The sequence below is a fragment of the Euphorbia lathyris genome, chromosome 4 (genome assembly GCF_963576675.1).
Source record: "Euphorbia lathyris chromosome 4, ddEupLath1.1, whole genome shotgun sequence".
Taxonomy (NCBI): domain Eukaryota; kingdom Viridiplantae; phylum Streptophyta; class Magnoliopsida; order Malpighiales; family Euphorbiaceae; genus Euphorbia; species Euphorbia lathyris.
In genome coordinates, this window is record NC_088913.1 from 62,380,936 (window position 1) to 62,388,131 (window position 7,196).

Sequence of the window (7,196 nt, forward strand, 5' to 3'; positions counted from 1 at the left end):
ATGCCTATATTAATATATGTTTCCTACTTGTTGTTATTTATTTTTAACAATTGTTGGACATCATTTTAAACTTTTATTCACCAAAAATCTCTAACATATTTATCCACACATAGATTAATTACATTAAATTTAAAATTGTTCTATATTATAATCTCCATTTTGTTACACAATTTCTAGTTACTATAATTCTTGAAAATTTCTAAATTATTTCTGAAACTATCACCAACTATTCATATTTCTCAGTCACTATATCTCTAAGATTAGGTCTGAAGAATTTAACATATGCTCTGATCCCAAAATATCAAACCCGACCCTAAACGTCACATGGTATGATATGGAGAAGTTACAGACATCTAAGAGTCTAAACACAATTTTATTTCCTACCTATTTGGCTTAGACTTGATAATAATTTATTATCAAGCTTCTTATTATTGGTCCCTTGTGTTACAAGAATAAGTTCTTGGGGGGGGGGGGGGGGGGTTAAAGGAACTATTTAAAATTTTGCTTTAATAGGCTGACTTGTCTTAGTTATGACTTAAGATTTTTCTTTAATTCTTATCACAGTGATATTAGGTAAAGTCAGAGGCAGCTTTAATTGATCAATAACTAAAGCTGCTTCTAACGTTGAGTCAAGGAATAGCACTTGGGAGTCTATTCCTGAGCTCAGCACCGAATCACTCAACTCAGTATTCGTTCAGTTAAGCACTTACTAGACAAAATAAAAAGCAAGCAGATAAAAGAGTTAAGGGATAGAAAAGGTTACTCTGCAGTTTTATCCTGGTTCGGCCTCCTGCCTACATCCCCAGAATCCTTCCGAGCTTTAATCCACTACTGAGCTCTTTTGGGTAGAGCACAAACCCCTTACAATAGTCAGCGGGTATACAGAGTACCGTCCTCTATATCCTATACTCAACACTATCTACCTCTGAGTGCTAAATACCGAGCACCTCAGAGTCTCCTAACAATTTTAGAATTGATAAGATTTTTGTTCTAATAACAAAGAACACTTTGAATGATCTAAAAACTAATCTTTTACACAAAAATAAGAGTTGGTGTAAGATTACTTTGCTTTGCTTTTGCACAGAACTTCAAGGAAGAATTTGGTCAGCATTTCGATTTATTGAAGAACTGCGTCGATTGAAGCAAATGAGAGGCCTATTTATAGTGACACTTGAGCCATCAGTCATTTCAAATTCTGAAATAACCGTTGGAGGGAAACAGCTCTGCTGTCCCTTTCGTTCCTCAGTTCTCAGTGTCACGGTCAATGAGAACGTAGTCTTTTATGTCTTGATCAGTGCTTCAGTTGCTTTTGGTCAGTAAGCGTTGGGTTGTCTCTCCATTTTAGGCAAAGATTCTTAGACAGCTTTTCTGTTGCGTCTGATCCTTTCCTCATTTGGATTAGCTTTCTCCTTAAGTTTATTGAGTCAACTCTTGCTTTGTCTGCGTTGTCCGTTGAACTCGATGACTTCGTTGTGAAGGAGTTAGTCAGTCTTCTGGATCCTTCTTCTTGCTGGGCTGAGTTGAATCACAAGCTTTTGATCTGTTTGACTTAGCTTGGGCCTTGACCTTGCTTATTGAGCTTTGGGCTTTATCTTAATGTCTTTCACACTTGTATAATTAAATACTCCAAACAATACTTGAACAAACACATTAGTAACAAATAAATCAAAGCACTTAAATTTAATGTGTTAGAATTTTTATCTTAGGGATTTAGTTTTAATTTAAATAACTTTATCAAATCAAAATCATTGTGGAAATGTGTTTCAACACCTATGTATCGTGATATTTCTAAATTGAGAATCAAAACCACATAGTTATATCGAATTCTAAATAATCTAATTTCTAGCTAGATTATTATCACCACAACCCAAATCATCTAAACTAATAATTAAACCAAATAATCTAATAATAATATAATTAACTAACCAAAAATAATTCAAAAATTATAGAAATTAATCTACTTATAAATTAAATAATAGTTGATAATTACTTACTAGACTACTTTTAGATCACTAGAATGATAACTCAAAACCGACATTATCAATTTGAACCAATAATACAATTATATACTTGCGAGATCATTGCAATCCAACATCTTATAATATGGAATAATGTGTCTAAAACCTACACACCTCACATTCACGTCATACTCCCACTTATAGTTCTCCATCGGCTTAATACATCAATCGCTCCCTAAACTTGGTCATAATTACATATTAGCTCCCTGAACTTTACGAGTGTTTCATCAGTTCCTCGAACTTGCTTATATTGTATAAATTAAACACAAAAATCGTAGGTGGCATTGAATGGAAATTGTGTGGGGTTTGAGAGAGTAATGGCGCGTGAAGAGAGCCATCAAATCCTACCTTTCTTCTTTCTCCTACCGTTCTTCTTCGATTTTTTTTCTTGAGATGATTGAACCAGCAAGCCTTTCTTCTTCATTTTTTTTCTTGAGATAACTAACAATATCTTCTTTTAATTTTTTTAGCTATTCATTCAAAACAATGATATAAAATCCATTAAAACCTCAAACTCTAAAAATCCAACTTCCTCTCCTGCTAACAGAGCATAGAACACACCGATTGAATCCACAATCTCTTGCAAACAGATCCATTTAAAATTGGGTGTATCGATGAGGAATTGAAGAGGAGAAGCAGTGAAATTGAGTGAAAGATGAAGAAAAACAGGTAAATATGTGTGATTTTGTTCCAGATTTGAATTGATTTCGATTTCTTTTGAAGATACTCTGTTTAGGAGAGTTCTTTCTCTTTCATTTCAGCCATTTCTTCAGAAGAAGCTTATGGGTTGGGGTTTCAGTTATCTGGTGAAGTGGTTTTGACTCCATGATTGATGAGTGAAAGAGGAAGAAGAAAAAGGTAAAAATGTGTGAATTAATCCAGATTTGAATTGAAGCTTCTGGATTTTTTTGTCGTAGTTTTGGGATTCAAATAATCCTAGTAAAAAAGAAAATTTGCTAGCCAAAAATCAGGTTTGCCGGAATGGCTGTGGTTGGCCGGAATATTTGTAGAGGAGAATCAAAAGGAATAGAAGAAAGAGAGAAGTGAAAGAATAGATAAGAGGAGCTTATGGATTTTTATAGAAAAATAAAGGAAGATTAACTCCCTCTTAGTTTTTTGGTCGATTTAATTTTAAGGTTTTCATCTTTAAATTCCAATTTTAGGATTTTTAATTTTTCTGTCAAGTCATTTTCCACTTCAACGCGTGTTTCACGTACATATGTGCAGATGCATTTTGTGTTTATTTTATACCATATAAGCAAGTTTGGGAAGCTGATGAAACATCTGTAAGTTCAGGGAGCCAATCTGCAATTCTGGCCAAATTTAGGTAGCGGCTGATGTATTAAGCCTTCTTCATCACTTCCTTTCCTATTCCCCGTCCAAATTCCATTAATCATGTATATAATAACCTCTAAAAGAGATTAAGTTCGATTCCATATATAGAGAGAAAAAATAAAAATTACTAAAAGTGTTTTTAAGAAATAAAATTATTATCTATTAATATACTAAGAGCTATAAGAGCTAGATACTATAGCGGTTGATGTGGTGTGATTTTAAAGTTTTAGCTGACATGGCTGTTTTTTTTTTTTTTGAAGCATTATGTTAATTTTCATAAATTTTTATTTACTAAATTTAAAATTGTGTTTATTTATTTTATTTTTTTTGTTGCAAGTATTAAAAAAAACTAACTCTCTCCTTATTTCCACGACTCTTCCTTATTTCTCTCATTTTTTAAGGTGCTGTTTGATAAAACTGAAAATTAAGTGCTGAAAAAATAAGTACTGAATTTTAAGTGCTAAATATTATAAGTGCTGGAAATATTGAATGATATAACTTTTATAAAAATAGTAGATAATGTTTAACTTAAAATGTTAAGTTAAATATTTTGACTTATCAAAATAAGTGATTTTTAACTTAATTAACCAATTTAAGTGGTGGATAAACAATCGTTATCAAACACAATTAAATTAAATAAGTGCTTGATATTTTAATTTAAGCAATTAAGTGCTTTATCAAACAAGGCCTAAACCACTTTCTCTCATCCAATCTCTATAAAACAGTTATATCTTTCTCCGTTTTATTTATGAGCAATTAAATCAGTGATTTTTCTTTTCATCTTTTACTTTAGCATCTGTCCTTTAGATACAGACTTTGAAATTCGCTGAAGCAAGCATGAGTTTTAGATTCTTAGTAGTTGAATCTGATTATGCTTGTCTTGATCGATGCTTGTAGGTAACAATTTCATAAAGTTTTCAGATACATAATTCTCAATTCACTGAAGTAATATATTGGTGGATGAACAGAGCAAGGAGTTTGAGGGTGGAGGTGGAGGTGAAGGCGCGATTGAGGTGAGAAAAAGAAGGGATGACTTTGATGAGAGTAAGAATCAGTTTATATCATGGGTTTTTTATTCACATTAATTGAATTTGATTACTCTTAGGTTCATAGGTTTGACATAGACACATCAAACCATACAGATGGTGGCTGCTCATAAAATTCAGGAGTATTAAAGTACGAAACACACCAATGTGGCTCGTGATCTTTCAGTTTTGGTTTTTCTAATGATACTATTCGACTTTAATGAGTTTTAGATTTTCTTTTTCTACCTTGCTATAATTTCTCGGGTTAAATGCCAAAGTTTAAAGGAATTGATAGTGGATTGGAGCAACAGTGTCAAGAGGATATGGGATGGAGAATTAGCAGCAAATTATGGGGTTTTTTTTTGCAGTCTAAAGGTTGTTAAGCTGAAGCACTTCAAGTATTCTATTTTTCCATCCAGATTCCTTAAGAGATCACCAAATTTGGAAGAGCTTGGATAAAGAACATGTGGATATTTCTCTTTCCCTATTTTGGGTTTTCTCTTTGGATTTTAAGAATGAACTAAAATTACATCTCATTGTTATTTAGGGGTTTTAGAGTTGTTTTTTTTTCTACTAATGATTGGGTTCCCTCTTTTCTTGATACTTTCTGGTTGTTTTTTTGGCTAAGACATCTTCATCCTGGTATTGTATGTGAGTAAGATTCTAACAACTTTCACTTATTAGTTTTTAATTCTGATTGTTATTTTATTTGTTTATTCAATTTTTTTCTATCATTATACGTTGTTCTTTGGTTTCTATGTTGTTCCTCTTAGATATGACTAAAAACGTTTTTTTCTTCCTCTTTTATTCTTACCATTGATTTCTATTTTGTAATTTGGTTTATCTTTCACTGTCCTTATCAATGGATATGACTCATTTTCTCTCATAGGTATATGGTCTCTTAACCTTTTTAAGATAAAGGTTGAGGTCAAATATTTGTGTAGTTCAATTGAATTTTATGGTGTTTCTTTTGATAGCTTTTCTATTAGAAATGTATGTGTGTTATTAAAACATTCCTTGGTGATCTAAGGTGGTGGAGCTGGGAATGATACCACATCACTTGCTCATATTCTTGATATTCAAGATTTGTTCCTTTGAAAAAAGGTAGGTATATTCACCCTTGTGATGATAGAGACAATATTACTTAATGTAGGGCCTTAAATATTTGATTCGATAATACGATTTGTGTAAACAACTCACTTAACACAATCAATTTGATACCATGATTATAACATGATAATCTGTTTTGATATCTCTAATTTGATAAGCCACCAAAAATAAAGGTGTCATTTTTGCAAAAAACAAAAAAAATATTCATGGGATAAAGATTTTATATTAACGGTGCTAATGAAGTAAAATTTTGTATGAACCAATTTGTTTGAGTTGTTACGAATAATTAGGTTGAATCACATCTAGAAAATGCGTTCTTGCTCAATTTATTTAAAATTATCTATCATATTTCTAATATTTAGATCTTAGATTTTTGGTGACTTGATCAGATTAAAGCGGGTTTTATTGATTGTTTACCATGGTTATCAAAATCGGACCGGTCAAAGAACCGAAAGAGCTAAAGGGTGAAGGGTTAAAGGTTCAACCAGAGTTAAACCGGGGTTCAAATGATTCTTAAAAAATAATAATTTTAGTTTTATTTAATCTTCAAACATAATAAAAGTATTGATTTGAATTTTATATTCTAATATATGACTTGATTATCATGCCCAATTATAAATTGCATATTATGATTATAACAAAAACTTAACCTAACTTGAGTGGTTATAAATTATATATATATATATATATATATAAAAGTTATAACCAAATTATGAACTAAATAGCATAACTTGATTTTAGTACATATATTATTACTATTTTTTTTACTACATATCTATTCATTAAGCATGATTAATTTAATGGTTTTGTTCTCGTGAACAAACAAAAATCAATCATCAACTAAGACTTATTAATAATCAAATGAAAGAATGAATACCAAACTATTAACAAATATTCCAATACTACGTTTAATATTAATTTGAAAGTTAATTTTTTTAAATGAAATTCAAGTTGATTTTTTCTTAATTGGATTAGTTAATGTTAATTTAAAAGTTAAATTTTACTTTCTTTAAAAAATTACAGTTAAAACATTGAACCGTTTGGACCGTAAAAACCGTGATCGGGTTTCCGGGTCGCTGGTTCAACTGACCGGGTCACCGATTTTTTAACTGTTTTATAAGGTGTACTGAAATAGCCATTTCCGGACCGGAATACCTATTGGGTCTGGTTCAACCCTGTTGAACCGGTCGGACCGGGCCGGATTTGATAACCTTGATGTTTACTGTCTTCTTCTTAATAGTAGTGACATTATTGGGATATTGGATTAAATGGACAAACATTCTAATTTGAGATATGCACATATGGTTAAAATGGTTGATTTTTTCTTTCTTTAGCAGGTCAACTTTCAACAAAACCAATTTGAATCGGGTTCAAAGCTGAAAAGTTTTTAAGAGCAGTTATACTTCTCATCAGTCTCAAATATTGTATATTTGGAGCCAACTTGGATTCAAATTTACATGTGTAATGTGATGTCAATTTGTTTTTATAATATCATTTGAGCTACAATACATATTACTTTTTTCTTTTTAATGTATATATGAAGTTACAAAACAAGAAATTGTTTAAAATAAAATTTAACATCGTTTCTTCATTTTCATCATAGAACTTTAAATAAGTATTTTATTTTCATCATAGAACTTGACCAAAATTGTTTCATTTTTCTTACAATGGATCATGTTGACATTGTATATTAAATATGTCTGACTTT

At 31.0% G+C, this 7,196-nt stretch overlaps 1 long non-coding RNA gene across 1 annotated transcript; it reads left to right on the forward strand.

Annotated features, from left to right (window-relative positions):
* Positions 1–2,323: 2,323 nt before the first annotated feature.
* LOC136227848 (uncharacterized) lies at positions 2,324–5,094 on the forward strand. Its single transcript, XR_010688291.1, has 3 exons — positions 2,324–2,687; positions 2,780–2,876; positions 4,251–5,094. It is a non-coding gene; the product is annotated as an uncharacterized lncRNA (long non-coding RNA).
* Positions 5,095–7,196: the final 2,102 nt, after the last annotated feature.